Genomic DNA, 21,351 nt, shown 5'->3' on the forward strand with positions numbered 1-21,351 from the left:
TCTTTGTTCTTCTCTTTTTTATAGTATTAGAAATCATGGAAAAAAAAAACCTAGAAATCCTATTTTGTATGAAGGTATGATTCTTGTTATTTCTAAGCACTAAAAATCTTATCCATACCTTCTTAAATTGGAATCACTTCAATTTAGTGATGGTTTATCGCCTAATTAATGTGATATCATAATTCATTTGCATCTCTCCTCCTTTCTTCCCCTTTCTTCTGTAATGCCCCGCCAAGGGATCCAAAGAATTAACCTAAAGTTTCACTAAATTTGGTAGCATTTTTTTTTTTAAACATGAAAGTAACCACTCATAGCATAGTAGCAAAAGAAATTAACAATATCCAACTGAAAGTAAACATACATACATAATAGGTTACATTCTTAAGGATCCCTTAACGTTAAATCACATCTAACATAACTATTAATGTTTCCATCTAATACTACATCCACATAAAATAATAATGAAAAGTCCAATGTTCATACATTACATTTCTGAATGCTCAATCATCCGCTATACACGCCATAAGGTATGAAAGGCTTAAAAGAATATACATGATACATCATCATAAAAGATATAACCATCCATCGTAACAGAGAATCATAAATCACAAACATAGCTAACTAAGTGCACGGTTCCTCCCAACTGTAAATAGCATCATTAGACCATCATGGGCCCTAGCCATCCCTCCATGCATAACATCCCAAATTATTGAAGAGATCATCAGTATTAGCATATTAGGAATGTCACTCCTAAATCATACTACATCATATGTAGAAAAGAAATCTAACATGCAAAGCAAAGCATAAGATAACATCATCTAACATATGAAAATCATCAGTGTAAGGATATGTGTCCACCATCATAATCCATGAATAGAATGAAGATAGATGCCAACAAAGAATGCTCCAGCCACGGTGTCTCAGATGGACCTCAAATGATAAGAGTGAAAAACACTACCACTTGACTGCATGGAACCTAAATGGTCCACTCCCACCGCACTGAGGAGATAATCTCAAGTCCCAAAATAGGTTATCAAACCACATAGCACAAACACTTCTAAGTCCATGAATCTTAAAAGTATACTAACTCAGAGGTTCCAATCACAAACCGACATCTAATCCCAGAGGCACAACAAAGACATGTAGGAAACCTACTATGCAATCGGGAATGTGTCATCACATGGATCACGCTAGAGTTACCCTGGTAGTCTCCCAATAGACCCCAGCCCCCTAGTGATCCCTATGTGGCCACTAGTTTCCTCTCATACAAACAAGGCATACTACGGAATGCAAGGTCCCAACGAAGCATTCTCTCTACTCCCATCCTAGTCTATACTAGCACTTGAGGCATGGGCGAGAACAAAAAATTATCTTATTAGGTTCATTAAGTCAGTATTAGGTGTAATGTTTTCACTAATTAAAATAAATTACAATGAGTTACCCTGGCAGCCTCTTAGGGCTCGGCCCCCATTGCAAGCCACTTCCCAACACTACAAGTAGATAACCTACCCTAAACTCATGGAATAATAAATCACAAATCACCATAGTCCTATACAAGTGACTTGAAAAAATACCAAAAGATAATCCATAATAAGAGCATCAAATCTCCATGAGCAAAAGAAAAGCATCCATAGATAATCATGACCAAAACAGTTCTCTATTGGTAACTGAAGGTATCATTGATAATCACTATAACCATTTGTTCTTAACAAGCAACCAAAAAGTATTCAAAGTAATACTGATTGAAGACTCCAAAATGGTTGAGTCAAAACATGTCACAACATGACATCATCAAGATCAGATAACAATTCAAATTCCATCAAAGCAACTGGAAAGTAATCCAATACAACTGATCGATAACTCATAAAAAGGTTACATATATCACAACTTACACAAGAAGACTGAAGACCATATCAATCAGCATGCCATCACATAACCATGGTTGAGTTTTATAAAGATCGAGATCAAAACATCATTATAAAATCACAATCATAATCCTCGAGCCTCTAGTAGACGTCCTATAACTGGTCAACACTAGTCAACCCAAAAACTCAAAACAAGAAGCATAGAGAAAACACAATGCAAGCACATGTTTTGGTTTACTAAAATCTTATAATTGAACTAAGTGTGGAGGTCTCAGTCTTCATTTTCAAATTTAGATATCAAGTGGATAAATTGTACATTGTTACCTAACCCATATATAGGATTTGATGGATTAAAGTTTTTCCCCATAGCTCTTAGATTCAATTTTCTAATTGATATATTTTTTATACAAACATTAATTGAAAATGGCCCCTATCGAATTCCAATAGGACACATTGTAGATTTTAACATGAGAAATTACCAATTCTTTTCATTAACATCTTTCCTTCATAATTCAAGTCAATTAAATAATTAAACTAAACCTATATTGTTAGACTATAATATTACAAAATAATTTATTATTAAAAGAAATGATCTATTAATAATAATAATTTATTATTAATAACATGTATACATATATACATATATACTTATATACATATATATATATACATATATATATATACATATATATATATACATATATATATATATACATATATATATATACATATATATATATATACATATATATATATACATATATATATATATACATATATATATATATATACATATATATATATATACACATGCATACATATATATATATATATATATAATTATAAACATTTAATAATAATAACATTTTAAAAATATTATAAAAATTGAAATGTAAAAATTCAATTTTTTGCAACCCATAAAAATTTTAAACAAAATGCATAACACACATATATATGAGTACCGCAGTTGTGGTTCGTAGTACCCTGCGGTCGTAAGGCCTGGGGCGACATCGATACAAAGTATCGCCTGTCGTCGTAGTACCTGTGATAGCAGTACTTGTGACTTGTGGATGCATGGGGTATGGGTCTCGACCCTCCCACCGTGATATGACAATAAATTTTTATTTTTTTAAATTTTCGTTTAAACATTTTTTAATAGACTTTTTTTTTCCTCAAAATAATTTTATTAAAACATTTCTCAATAAACATTTATATAATTCACTTCTGCATTCACAGACACATTTCATTATACATATATATTTTTTAAATGCAACGTTTTTTAATAAATGTGTGTGTGTGTGTGTGTATATATATATATATATATATATATATATTTAAAGAATATCTGCGAACATAAATGTAATTTTTAAACAAATAAGGCTTTTCAATTTAAGAATTTCTCCTATATAGTAATTGTTCTCTAATTTTACCCATTAATTCTTTTAAATAGGTTTTTCCATACACATCTAAAAAACCCTAACCCCATAGTTTCCTCAGATCTACACATATGAAAATTTTTTTATATAGAATTTAACTACCCACGACAAAAAGCATAACACAAAGATATGAAAATCCTCATAAAGCATTCAGAAGACACGAAGAAGACAGGAAGTGCAAGAAGTGAAATATCAAATACCAAAATCACAAGTGTCTACTTGGACACTGATGCTAAATCACTTCTCCTCAGAATCCACAGAGCAAGCTCCTTCCTTCTCCAACATTTTTGGGTCCTCCAAACGTGCTCTCTAAGCTTCTAGGAGTGCTTGAATATAAAGAATTCTTAGGAAGCACCTAGAATGTCTCTAGAAACAACCAGAAGGTGTTAACAACTAAGCATGAGTCTTTTCCAATCTTCTAGATGAGTCATAAGGTTGTAGACACCATGTGCTTAATTTGTGAGCTAACTCCTATGTTGTTGACATATGTGCAATCAAGAGGTGTGTTTACTCCTAGGTAGACTTATAACTTTTATTTTAATTCTTTAATTATTTCTATTATTATTATTTATTTATTATTTTATTCTTTATTATTATTATTATTATTAATTTCTTTTATTTAATTCTTTTTCTCAATTAATTCCCATTTAATTAATTATAATCAAAATATAAAAAGATCATGATATTATATTATTAATTTTTCCCAAATAATTAAATTATTAATTAAATCTTTTAAATTTTAGACTTAATTAATAGAAAATTCACCATAGACCTCCAAGATAAAAATATGAAACCTATCATAGAACAATCCATACAAAATCAGTCTAAAAGGTTAAAAATCATGAATTATGTTACCTAGCACATTCAGAAGGTAAAATATCCCAGATACTTGTCCTACCTTTCTAGGACAAATGGTTTAAGGGTTTAGGATTTGGACTTGAGAATTTATCTCCGCTCTTACCATTGAGATAGTACGATAGGGTATGCTCATCATTGTAATTCAGGAAAGTCAATACTCGGTACCTACAACTTGCATAAAATCCATGCATGTACATACAATATGTGTGTGTGTGTGTGTGTGTGTGTGTGTGTGCGTGTGCGTGCACGTGCTAAGCTAAATAGGCAATGGCAAGAAGTGGTGCATCGTGTATATCCTAACTAGCAAGTGACTACAATTCCCTTCCTTAACCACATTAGAAATGCCATACATAAGAACAAACACGCACACCATACACATGCAAGTATGGGGTAAGTATCCATAATAAAACACTTGTGATAATAGCCATCTAACTAATCATCATCAATAACTAGAAATAATGTAATAATCATCATGCATCCATGAAATGTAGAGTCTAAGTAATCTCATCACATATCAACTAAATCCATAACACAATATATGATAGTCCCAAAAGAATGCTACTAACCATCAACATAAAACTAGTCTAACATAGTCCTGCAATAATAGCAACAATGTGTCCAGAAAAATGTGAATGAGGGCAGGCACTATATCTTCTCGTTTATCCTAGGAAAAATTAGGGCAAGACCTAATAGACCCTCATTAATGCTCCTATTTTCATGTCATAAATATTTACATATTATCTAACCACTTAGACCCTTCCTTTCCTTCATCCAACCACTCAAAATATATTTTCTACATTGTAATGGTTATATCTTGATTTATGTACCTAATTTCTAAGATCTAGGACTTGTTTTAGGACCTCAGGTTAATCTTGAGGGTTCTAAGCTTGGTTAGAAAGGATATAGTGCACCCATAATCAATTAGGGACATAGTGCATCCCTTATGGGCCAATCAAGGATGTATCACATCCTTGGCGGACCAATTAGGGATGCATTGCATCCCTAGTTGGGCCCTATCTTGGGCCCACTCCTTGGGTCGTGTATTCAAATTGATCCAAGGCAATAATTTTTATGTTCAATCAGCTTTTGAGAGAAATTTAATTTTTACCCCTTCATAAATCCATCCATTTTCTCCATTTTGTGTCTAACTTCATATCATATCCAAGCATACATGTGCACTAGCACTCAAGTATTGAAGTTCTTAAGCATTCAAGCAAATCCTCTATTGAAGATTAAGGATTCAAGCATTCAATAAATTAAAGGATTTTATCTAGGATTAAATATCCCCCTTAATACATTCATGGTCCTTTGTTTCATCTTATACATCCACTCATCTTCCTCTTGATCCAATTCAATTGGTCAAGTGATCTCATTACATTCAATTTTAGAGATCCTACTATTGTAAGATGAATTTGTGCATTTAAGTTATATTTCTATATTTAAATTGTTCCAATACAAGTTGTAGATTTGGATACCTTTTTGTGAAACTTTGGAAGTGCAAAATCATATTTAGATTTGGATACTACTGTACACTCGAAAGTGTCCCACTCTAAACCCTTCTATCCAAACGATTCCATGAGTTAGAATGCTTGGATGCTGGCTTAGAGCTCCCTATCCACGGAGTGCAAGAGAGTGTATTTCAAGTTCAAGGGCTCTCAGATGAGCCTTAGAGATACTCTTCTTGCTAGTAAACCATGCAATGGGAGGTTCCAAAGACAAGATGCAAGAATGCAAATGTCCCAAAGAGTCCCTCAAGAATGCAATGCAAATGAAAATTAAGCTAGAATGAGATGCAAAGCAGAGCTATGCTAAAATATGTATGAGAGTGTTACAATACCATTATTAAGCTATGTGAGATTAAGCTACATGTAAAGATGAAAGATAAGCTAAGCTAGAATGCCATGGATGAGAGAATGTAGAAAAGAAAGAGAAGTTCTCCACAAAGCTCCAAAGAAATCTGTTAGAAAACCTGCAGCATAACAACATTCAAATGATGGATCCTTTGAGGGGGAAAGCTCTCTCCCTTTTAAAGATGTATGGATGGTGGAGATCAAGATGAAGACGGTGGATGATCAACGGTGGAATTTGAAATAAGGAGTGATCCATGTGCACACACAAGTCAACCAATAGAATATAAGTTGACTTGTCATATAAGACAAAAGTCACAAAGCCTTTTCTTTTAATTGAAAAATAGAAAAAGGACTTTATGTGTGCACTTTAAGTGGGTTAGAAGAATGGGGTCTTTTATTTAATTAAAAGGGAACATGTTCTTTTAATCAAATAATGAACTTAGGATAGCATAGTCAAACTATAGGTTATAATCAACTAAATTGATTATTAGCAATTTGGTCTAGGTAAATGATTAAATTAAATTAGCCAAAATGCCGAGAAGGGGGCTAATAGTCTAGATGACCATTTTTAGGTGATTACAACTACTGATTAGTATCATATTTATTCCCTACTTAGGGAAATATTTTCACTTAATATATAAGTTGACTCTACCAAATAGATGAATGGTGTTTGGGTTTTATAGATCTCATAGTTTCAATTTTAGGGCTTACATTATTCATCGAGTAGAGTTGCACAAACAACAAAAATCTAGATCTAAGGTGATTCATCATTAAGTTGAGTCTTCTAATTACCTCCTTCACTTTATAATACCTACTTCCTAAATGTGTCACTCTAATTTAATTTCATATCTCTTGCTACATCTAGGGTTTCAAGGAATTTTTCATCCCTTCTCTAATTATATCACCATTAGATCTTGGATCGCATTAGTGCTCCTTTATCACTTGGTTAGCACTAGTATTCCTTGATCTAGTTACCTTACAATTGGGATTCAAAGGATCAAATTCCTTGACTTATCTTTTTAGTTTTTAGGGTTATGTGATGAACTTAAGTTTACTTTCCTTGAATCATATTTCTCTTATACATTACCAATAAAATTAAAGAGTGGCATTCCACTTTTTATTTGGTGTTAGATTCTCCTTTGCATCCTATTTAGATTCTTTACATTTTGGAGTTAATTTTTTGCATTCAATTATATCTCTTGTTAAATGTATCTATTGTATGCTTTTTTATTTAGTACATACCCTAAGGTTAGCTTCCTTTTGTTTCATTTTACCTTGCTTTCTTCACTACCTTAAGCCTTGCCTATAGTGTTCCTATTAGGAGAAGTTCTAGTCTCATGGCTCCCTTTGATTCAAAATCCTTGTCTCCTCTCTTTAGGAACCTTAGATATCTTATGGTTTCTTATGATCCTAATCCTTTAATGAAAAATAACTCTATTCATTCATCTCATGATGAAGATGAGGTTTCAAGGGTTCCTCTTGAACAAGGTCATAAGCTTACTACTAAGATTGATAAAAATTATGTTTGGCTTCTTCAAGAGAATCACAATATTGATAATATCACTTCTTGTTATGCCCTTGATAAAGTGATATGTAATGATGAACATAGTGTTAATATTTTATCTGGTCTTACTCATTTTTTCTATTCTCACATTAATCTTTTGGTTCAAGACACATCAAGAATAGGATGGTTCTACGTGTCACTACTATTGAACCTGCCTTGCCTATTTCCACACCTATCTCTAGTATTCCTATATATATATGTTTCTCCTATTGTGACTACTTCTAATCAACCATTTAATCTTCCTATCACAAGTCTTCCAATTCCTTCTCTTCTTATGAGTGGTTCACCTTCTTTATTTCCAACCTCACAACCTTCATACAATAGTTTTCCTTACAATTATTCTAATCCTCCTACTATAGTTCCTCATGTCCCAACTATAGCACCTTCTATTCTAGGTGATTCATACACTCCTAGTGTGTTAAATTTTCCATTGCCACCTATTTCTTATAATGATTCCACTATCATTGGTCTTTCTCAAACTATTTCTTCCTTGCAAAAAAAAATTGCTTCTCTTACTTAATCCAAGCTCAATGTGCCTATCTATGATATGGTAGTCCTTTATCCTTTGACATTATCTATACCAATACCACTCAACAAGCTAATATGCCTCACCTTGGTACTTATAATAGTAAGGGTGACCCTAGTTGTCATTATAGTCAAAAAAATTTATTAGTGACACACACACTTAATTAAATAGTTAGTAGCTACTAAGCTTATCTTGTAGTTTACAATGTTAACCAAGTAAATCAGGCTCTATTGAATTCTACATTTGCTACCAAGTTCCAAGAATAGTATTGAGTTCACACTGAGTAGTATCTACCAAGTTGGTGATTATCAATGTAAACTGAGCTTCATAGTGTTTATTGAGTTTCTTATTGCAAACTGAGTTCTCCAATGTTTACCAAGTTTGTAGCTTTAGTAACATGAATCTAGTGTTGATCGAGCTACGCAATGTCAACCAAGTGATTCAGTTTATATCAAGATTGCAATGATGGTGTTGACTGATCTATGTAATGTCAACCAAGTGATTCAGTTTATATGCTAAGTTTCCTAGTGCTTACTGAGTCACTAGTGTAGACCAAGTTAAAACTACTTGGAAGTGATTAGTATAAACTAAGCTTCTACATCTACCGAGTGCATGACAATGTCGAGCATTAACAATGATTTTCAAGTATCAGAACCTCATCGAGTCTATCTTTAGAACCCAAGTACTAGTAGTTGGGCCAACTTTGATGAATTTGAATTTAGATTGGTATATATGTAATGTATTGTATCACATCCAAAATATTTATGATGTAATCAAGAGCAAAATCATGAAGTAAAAAGGCTACAAGTAGTATAAGGAGAAGCAAAAATTTATCTATCACATTGAGGTGATCATTACACTACAAAGAAATCTCATTCAACAAATCAAAGTTGTAGATCAAAGATCAGCCATTGGTTCATCCTAACAAGTGGAACAGTTAGATCCTTTCACAAGGTAGACTTAAAATTCTTTTGTAAATATCTTTACCAAGTGCATAATTCATTGTATGTTTTGTAAATCCTTTTACAAGGTGGACCTAGAAGTCCTTATTGCCCCTAACAGGGCACATCATCACAAGTGATCATGGTAAGCCTTAATAGGCCAACTTTGTACTGCAGTACTAAAGCTTGTGGGTATCATCCCCACTCAAGTTTTACTTTTTATTTGGAAGGTTTCTAGGTCACCATATTGTATGTCAAAGTGTTATGAATATTTTAATGTTTTTATTTTTTCATGCATGCAATTAGATTAGAATACACATGAAGGATTAATTGGTAAAATAAGAATAAGTTTTATTACTTCCTGATTCACCCTCCCCTCTCATTAACCTTTCCTATCTTGTATTTCTAATAGTTGGTATCAAATCTTTATGGTTCTCAAAGAAAAATCTTAGCAGCTTGAGCAAAGATCATAGCAATGGAGGTATTCAGACTTGATAAGGCTATTGATAATGAAAATATAGATTTGAAATTGGCCATTGGGAAACTTAAGAAAGTAAAGGAGAAACTCTCTCAATCCTTGAAAAGAAGAAAAGATCTTGCAATATAGATGAATGAAAAACTCTACACTGAAGAAAAAATTGAAGATATCCATTCAGAAAGTAATTCAGATAAAATTGTTGTCACAAAAGTTTTCACCCTTGTCCAAAGTTTTTACCTAAGGAAAACCTTATGAAACATGGAAACAACCTCCAAGCTGTGGGACTTGAACTGTGAGGTTGAGTCTCTGGAGAAGGCCAACTTCCTTTACTATCAGGGTGCACCTAACTACTCTTGGAGAGGAAAAGGGAGAAGGAATGCATAGAAGCAAATCTACCTATTCTAACCTAAGGGGGGTGATGCACCAAAAATAGAGTGTTCAAACCAATCTCTGCCCATACATGCATTATTAAAACATCATGACACCAAAAGATATACACATCCGTACTTGCTTTAATCTAAAAATCACATGTAGATCAGAAAAACCCAAATGAATGACACAAGGAAAGAGAGGATTCACTTATATACCATTCATAGGCCAAAAGAGATACAATCATGCAAGATTGCAGATATCTGCAATACACCAATGAGAGGCAAATAGTTCTTGCACTTCACATCAATTTTTGAAGGAGATAATAATGTCATACAATTCAAAGGCAAAGGAGATTTGCAGTGAAATTGTAGAGCAATGTCAAAGAAAATAGAGAAGGGTCAACCTCAACAAAATCTACAAAAATTGCCTTTATAGCTTAGGCATAACTGAGATGTTCTCTAACTAAAGTTACTCCACAACCACTACCATTAAGTCTCTTTAGAGATTTGGAGAAAATCTGATCTAGGCTCAGATTCAAATACAATGAAATCTAATATTTTGTTGAAATAGGGCCCTAAAAAAAATGACGCCATTAAACCATTCTGATCAAGTAGATGGATAAACTGGGGTGGTGGAGTGTTCTCCTACTATTTAATGGGTTCAGAATTCATTCGAGAGTAGTTGGAATTGATCATGAGGATCAAATCATGCAAGAAAACTCAATTTCCTTTATTTGTGGCTCATCAGTCAGCAAATTCAAAAAGTCAACTGAATCTTGCAACCAAAATGGGCCACATGGGCCAATAATTTCATTTCATTTTTCCACCCCATAAAGTCTCCATGCAGTTGACCACATCTTCTCAATTAACTAAGCCACCCTCCCAACTTAACCATGATGTCACATAACCATCAATCTTAACTATTAATGCCTTAGTCGGGCCCATAAGGACACCTGTTCTTCAGGTGCTTTCCTGCATTCTTTAATTACCTTGCATCTTCATAATGTGGAAAAGCGCTGATCATTGATCTCTATAAGATCAATGATCATGAAAGATCTTCATGATATTATGCCTGCCCTTAATACTTCTGGGCCCATGAACCATTGAGCATACACCTCAGCATGACCTGGCCCCACCTGGCCCCACTTGGCATCAACCTGACCCCACAAAGACATGTGGTAATGAGGTGCTTTCCCACATTCCTTAATATCCTTGCATCTTTATAATGCAAGGAAGTGCCCACTGTAGATCTATTTACATTGGATGATGGATCTTGCTTTGAGAAGAACAGATGCATGATGTCATTATTAGCTATGTGTCATGAAGAGGTTTGCCCGCATTACTTAAAAATCATGCACTTTCATATTGTGGGCAAGTGCTAGCCCTTGATCTTTGCTAAATCAATGATCACAATGCCTGAACTGTAAAGTATTAATATCATTAAAAGACCAACCAATGACATTGTAGGAAATTCAGAACATGCACGAGGAACATTGACAACTCTGCAACAGGTCTGACTACTTCTGACAACCAAGAACTTTAGTGCACTGAGGTTTGAATGTCAGCAGGGGCTATGTGGCATAAAGGCGCTTTCCCACATTAGGTAAAGGTAGTGCATTTTGAGAAAGCAAGAAAGTGCCCACCATAGATCACGAAAGATCTGACGGTGAGGGAATTGCGGGCAAGCAGAAACATTAAAGTGAATAGTCACTTAGAAACAAGGAAATACATTAAGGTTTTATTTCATTTATTTTCATATTTTCATGGCATTTTAAATACTTAAATATGGAAAGTGACCGTTGGGTGGGCTCAAGTATTTGAATTCAAATTTTTGGTGGGAGGTAAATATGGTTAACATTTCTAGCGACTCAGAGGGGATGCAAGCTAGCTATGCATATGACCAATGACCTTATGCATCCATTGGGCCATAGAGTTGTAAAAAAGGTGGATCTCATGCATTATGAAACCCTAACCCTACCTCTGTAGTACTAAAACACTGAAATCTCTATCTCTACTCCTCTATAAACTCAACAAAAAACATGTGCTCGTGCACTTCTTCAAAAGTTGAAAACCAAGAAGAAGAAAACTAAGCTACCTATGTACATGAAACCTCAACCCCTATCAGAAACATAGTTTGAGATAGATCCCATTGACTAGGATAGGCAAAATTTCACCACCAGGCTTGCTTAATTGAAAAGCATTAGCCTGCTCGTAACTGACAATCATATAGGGACCACTCCATAGTGCATCAAATTTTGAGTGTCTCCCTGGCTTTACCCTATCTACATCCCATTTCAAAACCAAATCACCTTCTCTAAAGTTTCTAACCCTAGCCTTCTTGTCAAAGCTCCCTTTCACCTATTGCTAATGTGTTTCTAGGGTCTGCACGACCTGACTTCTTTTCACTTCCAGCTCCATCAACTTTGTTATTCTCACTATCTAGGCATCATCTTTAATTAGCTCCAACTGATGAGCTAGTTCTAGGGATGAGAATTCTAATGAAATTGAAAGCCTTGCTTCTCTACTATATACCAACATAAATGGTGAATTTCCTATTGACCTCTTAGGTGTTATTCTGTCAGCCCACAATGTAGTCCTCAACTTTTGATGCCAACACCTTTGATTATCCTCTATAGTTCTTTTCATAATCCTAATCATGTTTTTGTTGGATGGCTCAGCCAAACCATTTCCTTGAGGATAGTAGTTTGAGGATGTGCTCAAGTAGATATTATGGTCAACTGCCCATGCAAAAATTTGAGCTCCTACAAAAGATTTTGCATTATCTAAAATAATGGTTGAAGGGGCACCAAACTTGGTCACAATTCCACCAAGGAACTCAACAATTGAAGATTCTGTGGCATCCTTCAATGCAACTACCTCTATCTATTTGGTGAAGCAATCTGTGGTAGCTAAAATCCATTTGTGAGCAAAACTAGAAGAATGATTGATAGGGCCTATGAAATCCAATCTCCATTGAGCAAAAGGATGGTCCACCTGAATGGGATGAAGAGGAAGAGATACAAGCTTTTTCTTATCAGAGAACAAGGCACATTTTTCACACTTCCTCACATAACTATGACAATTATAGAATAGGGATGGCCAGTAGTAACCAGCCCTCATGATCTTCATTACAGTTGTCCTTACTAAGAAGTGACCACCATCAAGACCATCATGAAGCTCTTTGATCATTCTTTCAGCTTGATCTATGTCAATGCATCTTAATAGGACTCCATTAAAATCTATCCTGAAAAGGATACCATCAACTCTGACATAAGGAATTGACTGTAATATATATTGTCTCCTTTTAGTTCTATCTAATCCTTGAGGATATCTATTGCCTAATAAGAAATTCCTCATATCATCCATCCAATTCCTTGGGTCACCATTTCTTGTCTCTTGTTCTTCTATTAGTATCATAGTGACTTCCTCATCTGATTCCTGATATGATACCATCTGTTTACACAACTCCCTCCCTCTTACCAGCTTGGTGATCTAGATGTCAACATCATATTCCATTACTTTAGTAATCCAACCAGCTCTCTTTTCACTAATATCTTTTCTCAAAAGGAAATCCTTCACACTCGCATGGGGTACTAACAAATGAATTTTATTATGAGATAGGAGGTGTCTAAATTTATTTAAAGCTCTAATGATTGCAAGGGCGTGCTTCTCTACATGGTTGTATTTGTTTTCATACTCTTTAAGACCTTCACTATAGAAGGCTATGGGATGCTCTTCATCTTTATCATTTGTTTGAGTCAAGATAGCGGAAATGCTTGACTCACCAACTAGGGCATAAAGGATGAAATCCTTTTCAAAATTTGGATTAATGAGAGTAGCGGCTGAGGCTATGGTTACCTTGATCTCTTCAAAACTTTCCTTCCCTTCCTTGGTCCATGCAAAGACCATACTTTACTTGAGCATAGTTGTAATGGGTTTTACCATGGTAGCAAGATTAGGGATAAATCTTCTCACAAAATTTATCCTACCAAGGAAAATTTGCAACCCTTTCTTATGTTTAGGAACAGGGAGAGAAAGGATTGCTTTTGTTCTTTCTGGATCAATGGTTAAACCATCCTCAGATATAATGTGTCCTAATAATTTTCCTTGATTGGCAGCAAAGACACACTTGCTTGGGTTAAGGGATACCCCAAAATCTCTACACCTTAAGAACACTTGTCTTAAATGATCAAAATGATCTTCTACATTCTTTGAATACACTATATTATCATCAAGGTAAACTAATACAAACTTTTCAATCACGTCTTTGAAGGCCATCTCCACTGCCTTCTGAAATGTAGTACTTTCATTGGTTAGTCCAAATGGCATCTTACAATAAGCATAGGTACCCCATTTGGTGGAAAATGTAGTCTTGTACCTATCAGACTCTTTGATCAGCACTTGATTGTAGCCAAAAAATCCATCAAGAAATGAAAACCTCTTAGAACCACTAACCTTGGACAAAATATACTCCATGGGAGGGAGAGGATGGTGATCTTTAAGGGAAGCTTGGTTAAGGTCCCTAAAGTCCACACACAATCTAATCTCTCCATTCTTCTTCCTAACAGGGGCAGGTTTGCTACCCATGACAAGTGCTTAATGGGGAAAATTATATTGGCCTCAATCAATTTGGATAGGTCTTTTCTCATTAAGGGTTCCATTTTAGGATTCACTGGCCTCTATTTTTGTCTTACTAGTATTACATTATCTATTAAATCTATGGTATGTTGAAACAACCTTGGGTCAAAACCCTTCAAATCATCATACATCCAGGAAAATACATCATTAAATTCTTGACATAGATGAATAAAAATTTCTTGCTCAATCTTAGAACATACCTTCCCCATGTTTAAGGATTTTCCATTAGCAACCATGATTGGGGTGTGATCGTCTTCATCAGTAGCTAAGTTCATGACTCTGCCTCTTGCTTGGTCATCAGGATTGAAAACACTCTCTAAGGTAATGAAACCCTTAGGCAATTTTTTGGAATTGAGATTAATGATTTGATCACCATACTGATCATGTAGTCTTGACTGGTTTCTATCTAAAAATTTTGCTTCATTCTGCAAGAAGCTTACAATTTGTTCATCAAATTCAAACACTTGCCAATGGATTTTGTTGTCAGGGATGGCAAGCCTTACTACCATTTTGATTTGTAGCTTCTTCTTCTCCTCAAGATTCCTTGGCACATCATGAGATGCACCTATTGCTGCAAGTCTATCAACATGTCTATTTTCTTTTCTAGGGATGCTTTGAATATTAAATGCATTGAAACCCTCAAGCAAATCCCATACCCTATGTTTATAAGACTTGAGCAAATCGTTCTTGCTAATATTCTAATTTCTCACTTGATTAACCACCAACTCACTATCTCCATATACACTTAAGGCTTGAATTCCTCTTTTCTGAGCAAGTAGGAGACCCTAAATCAAGGATTCATACTCGGCCACATTATTAGTACAAATGAACTAGAGCCTAAAGGAGAAGTAGTACCTTACTTGTGCAGGAGAAATCAACATCACACCAGCCCCTGATCCATTCTTATTCCTTGATCCATCAAAGTACATACTCCATATTTCACTCACATCTTCTTTAGTCTCCACAAGATTGGGAACTAGAGCATCCTTCTCTAATATACAATATGTACTGAGGCCTGTCTCAAGGGTTTCTGACATAGGATCAAATTGATATGTATTATCCCATTCATCTAAGAGAAAATTAGGTATCTTTTCTAGGGAAGTAGTAGGCTCATTCACTATGTCATTCTCATCCATTTCTAGGATAGTGCAATTCATGTTGATGAGATTAGGGGTGTAGGGTTTAGTATGATGGAGGGCTAGAGGCTCTACTCTGATTGAAGCTTTGGTCCCATATCTTGTTCTAAAAGATATATATGACCAATTAGAAGATATATAACCACCTATTTGGGCAGTGAAGTCTCTTGACATACAGATGGCAAAATGTGGCTTGACTTCAGCAACACATATATCTTGAGTTACAGTACACCCAGGGCATGCATGTAGGGCCATTTCCACATTCCTAAGGATCCCTAGAGTCTTGACAGTACTACCATCCAACTGTAATACATCTCTAACAATGGGCTCATATTTCATTTCCAAAACATTAGCAACACACCTAGGCATCACTAAACTACTAGCCCATGAATCAATCATGCAATTGTGGACTAGTTTAACCTCTATAATTCGAGAAACATAAAATGGAGGGGGTCTAACCCTTTTACTTGTTTCTACCTCCTTTGATGGTTGTACTAGGCATGCGGCACTTTCCATGTTGGGTGGCTGATCCTTTGGTTCAATACTTTCCAATTCTTGCTACAACAACCTCTTTTTCATGGGTATAGTAGCAACAGCATCCCACATGGAACTATTCATATTTTTCTTCTTCATTTTTTCTACAACACTAAATGGAATAGTAGGTACTTTTGGGAGCTACATTTGTAGGAGATTGAGATGGAACAACTTGAGGATCACTTATATCCTTTCTGCCATTATTTTGCCTTTGCTATTGAAAGGTATTTGATTGATCATTTACTGCTTGTTCATGAGGTATTGCATTTGAAGTTGAGGCATGATTGGGAGAAGGAGGGGTAGCATCTTCAATAGCTCTTCTTTTGCTCCTAGTGTTCTAAGCAGTGTAATCTTGGTTTACATTACAATATTCCTCCACTTGATGATTCATAAAGGAGCAATCACCTTGTCCTTGCATATACGAGGCATCTTTAAATTGGTCCTCCTTGTATGATTTTCCTATTGAAAGCTCTTGGATGGTCAAAGCCAAATAAGATTCAACCTTTTGACACATGCAACAGGCATAGGAGTAGTTGCAGGAGGGAAAAAAATCCTAATCTTGGGCCATGTTGTTTTGAGGAACTATGGCCCTACTTTGGTTTACATTTGAGGTTGAAGCATGACTATTCTGCCTATTCTGATCAAGAGAATTGTTTCCATGAGTATGGTTTGGAGGCCTACCACTGTTCAGAGTTTGATATTGCAATTGATGAGTCTTACTACCTTGAGCTTGCTGTCTCTCTAAAGTCACCACCTTGTTGCTCACTTTCTGCATCATAGAGAAGCTATCCTCTAGCTTCTTCTCTTGGCCCTACAATCTTTTATCTATGTTCTCTATTTTTAGCATCATAGATTGCATCATCTCCTTGATTTCATCAATTCCATTTGAAGATGTAGAAGCTTGAGTGACTAGAGCAAGGGATTGTGATGTGGAAGTTGTGGGAAAAGGAGCCATTGCTAGTTGGTGATTTGGAACATCAAGGAAGAAAGGCATAGGAGGCCTTGGAGCTAGCTTACATCCTTGTATTAGGATGTTTTTTGACTTTATTTCTATGTCATAAGCATTAGGCAAGGTATCTCCTCCCATAGTTTGGATTGTAGTTGCAATGTCACTATTAAAAGCTCTGAGGTAATGCAAGAAGGCATTATCAGGGGTAGGCTTTACTGAAGTAGGTATTCTATCCCATGTCTTTTGAAATCTATAGTTGAAATCAGTTATACATTCATGGGGGGCTCTTTTTATAGTAGTCAATTCTTCTAAAAGTGATAAATGGTCACTTTTGTCCTCAAAGTGTTTGCACAGTCCTACTCCTAATCCATGCCAATCTACTATAGAACCATGAGCCAAACCTCTAGACCATTGTAGTGATTTTCCTTTCAAGGATGAGGCTAGAAGCCTAACTAAAACATCATCTTTTGTAATACCATAGATATTGCAGATATTTGCAACTTCTTGAATATGTTCTAAGGGAGAGATAGAAGTTTCACCAGTAAATTTTGGTATACTTTTGAGTGTAGCTATTGGTATGTCATGTCTTCGGGCCAATAAAAGAGGACTTCCACCATTAAAGGTGGCAAAAGCATGAGCTCTAGGATGTGCCATATAGACAAGTGATCTATTGATATGTGTTGATGGCAATCTAGGCTGAGATCTAATAGCAGGAGGAGTAGAGATGGATCTTGCAGGTGTATTTGTTACTATTGAACTCCTAATTGGTGATAAAGTTACTCTAGTCTTCCTTCTTCTAGGATTTGAAAATGAAAGCTCTTGGTACTAAAATTTACCTCTAGAAGATGCCCTTGTTTTAGCTTTGGTCTGGAACTAGATATATTTGAAGCTCAGAGTCACCAAGTACTTGAAGAATGAATCCCTTGAAGGCTTGAACACTGAAGCTAGTACTATCTCCTCGATATTAATCTTGAAATCTTCCTTTTGACACCAATAGACTTCAAATTTTTTGAATACAGTCCCACTGGGCGTGCCAAAAACTGTTGTCACAAAAGTTTGCACCCTTATCCAAAGTTTTTACCTAAGGACAACCTTGTGAAACATGGAAACAACCTCCAAGTTGTGGGACTTGAATTGTGAGGTTGAGTCTCTAGAGAAGGTCGGCTTCCTTTACTATTAGGGTGCACCTAATTACTCTTGGAGAGTAAAAGGGAGAAGGAATGCATAGAAGCAAATCTACCTATTCTAACCTAAGGGGAGCAATGCACCAAAAATAGAGTGTTCAAACCAATCTTTGCCCATACATGCACTATTGAACCATCATGACACCAAAAGATATACACATCCAGACTTGCTTTAATCTAACAATCACATGCAGATCAAAAAAACCCAAATGAATGACACAAGGAAAGAGAGGATTCACTTATATACCATTCATAGGCCAAAAGAGATATAGTCATGCAAGATTACAGATATCTACAATACACCAATGAGAGGAAAATAGTTCTTGCACTTCACATCAATGGCTGAAGGAGATAAGAATGTCATACAATTTAGAGGCAAAGGGGATTTACAATGAAATTGCAGAGCAATATCAGAGAAAATAGAGAAGGGTTGACCTCAACAAAATCTACAAAAATTGCCTTTATAGCTTAGGCATAACTGAGATGTTCTCTAACTGTAGTTACTCCACAACCACTGCCATTAAGTCTCTTTAGAGATTTGGAGAAAATTTTATTTGGGCACAGATTCAAATACAATGAAATCTGATATTTTGTTGAAATAGGGCCCTGACAGAAATGATGTCATTAAACCATTTTGACCAAGTAGATGGATAAATTGGGGTGGTGGAGTGTTATGCTGCTCTTTATTAGGTTCAACATTCATTCGAGAGTAGTTGGAATTGATCATGAGGATCAAATCGTGCAAGAAAACTCAATTTCCTTCATTTTTGGCTCATCAGTTAGCAAAGTTAAAAAGTCAACTGAATCCTACAACCAAAATGGGCCACGCAGGCCATTAATTTCATTTCATTTTGCCACCCCATAAAGTCTCCATGTGGTTGACCACATCGTCTCAATTAACTAAACCACCCTCCCAACTTAACCACAATGTCACATAACCGTTAGCCTTAAATCTTAATGCCTTAGCCTAGCCCATAAGGACACATGTCCTTCAGGCACTTTCCTGCAATTTTTAATTACCTTGCATCTTCATAATGCTAGAAAGGCTTGATCGTTGATCTTCGTAAGATGAACAATCATGAAAGATCTTCATGATACTATGCATGCCCTTAATACTTCTAGGCCCATGAACCATTTAGCATACACCTTAGCATGACTTGGCCCCACCTAGCATCACCCTATGGCTTATGAAATCAACCTGACCCCACAAAGACAGGTAGCAGCAAGGTGCTTGCCCGCATTCCTTAACATCCTTACATATTCATAATGGGGGGAAGCGCCCACTGTAGATTTTTTTGCATCGGACAGTGGATCTTGCTTTGAGAAGAATAGATGCATGATGTCATTATCATCTATGTGTCACGAAGGGACTTGCTTGCATTACTTAAAACTCATGCAATTTCATATTGTAGGCAAGTGCCAGCCCTTGATCTTTGCTAAATCAATGATCACAATGCCTGAACTGTAAAGTATTAATATCATTAAAAGACCAACCAATGACATCGCAGGAAATTCAAAACATGCAAAAGGAACACTAACAACTCTGCAACAGGTCTGATTGCTTCTGACAACCAAGAACTTTTGTGGTGCATTGAGGTTTGAACATCAGCAGGGGCTACGTGGCATAAAGGCACTTGCTCGCATTAGGTAAAGGTAGTGTATTTTGAGAAAGTGGGAAAGTGCCCACCATAGATCATGAAAGATCTAATAGTGAGGGAATTGCGGGCAAGTAGAAACATTAAAGTGCACAGTCATTTAGAAACAAGGAAATACATTAAGGTTTTATTTCATTTATTTTTTTATTTCCTTGGCATTTTAAATACTTAAATATGGAAAGTGACCGTTGGGTGGGCTCAAGTATTTGAATTCAAATTTTTGGCAGAGGAAAATATGCTTAAAAAAAGCTAATGAGGCAATAAAAGAACTATTAGAAAAGAATGGTAACCTTCAAGAAGAAGTTAGAAAGCTGAAAAGAGAACCAGAAATTCAGTCAGTAAGATTGTGTGAAGTCATGGAAGAAAAAGACAAGGTAAAAGAAGAGATAGAAGGAAAGAACAACTAAATTCAACATTTGTCCCTTCAACAAGTAGATGCAAATGAAGAAATCATGAATCTAAGATCAGAAAATGAAAGATTTCAAAATGATCTAAACACTACAAAGAAAACCAATGAAAGGTTGATGAAATATCAAGCAAACATGAATCAATTGAATGAGCAAAATCAATATAGACAATGAGGCAAAGCAGGAATTGGATATATAGAAGAAGGTGAATCATCCAAGCAAGGAGCTCAAAAGAATCAAAGACCTACTTGCAATCACTATGGTAAGTTAGGTCATACATCAAACAAATGTTGGAGTAATGGTAAAGCTAAATTTAGTGGAAAATGTTACAATTGCAATAAACATGGTCATAGAGCTAATGAATGCAAAGAGAAACCTAAATTTGAAGGCAAATGTCACAAATGCAAGAAGCATGGGCACAAATCTTCTAAATGTAGAACCAAGATATTGAACCAAATAGAATAGATTGTGAAAGCTATATTTGGTTGGGACTACAACACATGGTGCAGATGTCACTACGGTGGAGAATTACATAAACATATTACATAAACTATTAAATCAATGTCATTAACACATGAACAATGACATCTCCACTCATGCAAAAAAGGGTCACATCACATCAAGTGCATATTTAAGGAGGCTTGTGATTGGCATCAAAATGGGGATGGATGAAAAAGGAGGTGGAACCGAATGACATTGGGGAAAAGGAGGTTGAATGAATTAAAAGAAAGGCGGTAGCATAGCGAAATCCCCAAACATTTAAGAAGTGTGAACCCAACACATCATAGGGACATGGACAAGGATAATTGGGTGGAAGGACATCACCGAGGCCAAGCATTTACCAAATAAGGAGATACGAAGAGTATTAAGTTTGGATATATTTAGTTACAAGTGAATGAGAACCAATACATCCCCTTAGGCTAAAACTATGGAGCGCCACACATAATATCACCCTTAAG

Source organism: Cupressus sempervirens, chromosome 8 (assembly GCF_028749045.1).
Source record: "Cupressus sempervirens isolate cs-2001-9-10 chromosome 8, ASM2874904v1, whole genome shotgun sequence".
NCBI lineage: Eukaryota > Viridiplantae > Streptophyta > Pinopsida > Cupressales > Cupressaceae > Cupressus > Cupressus sempervirens.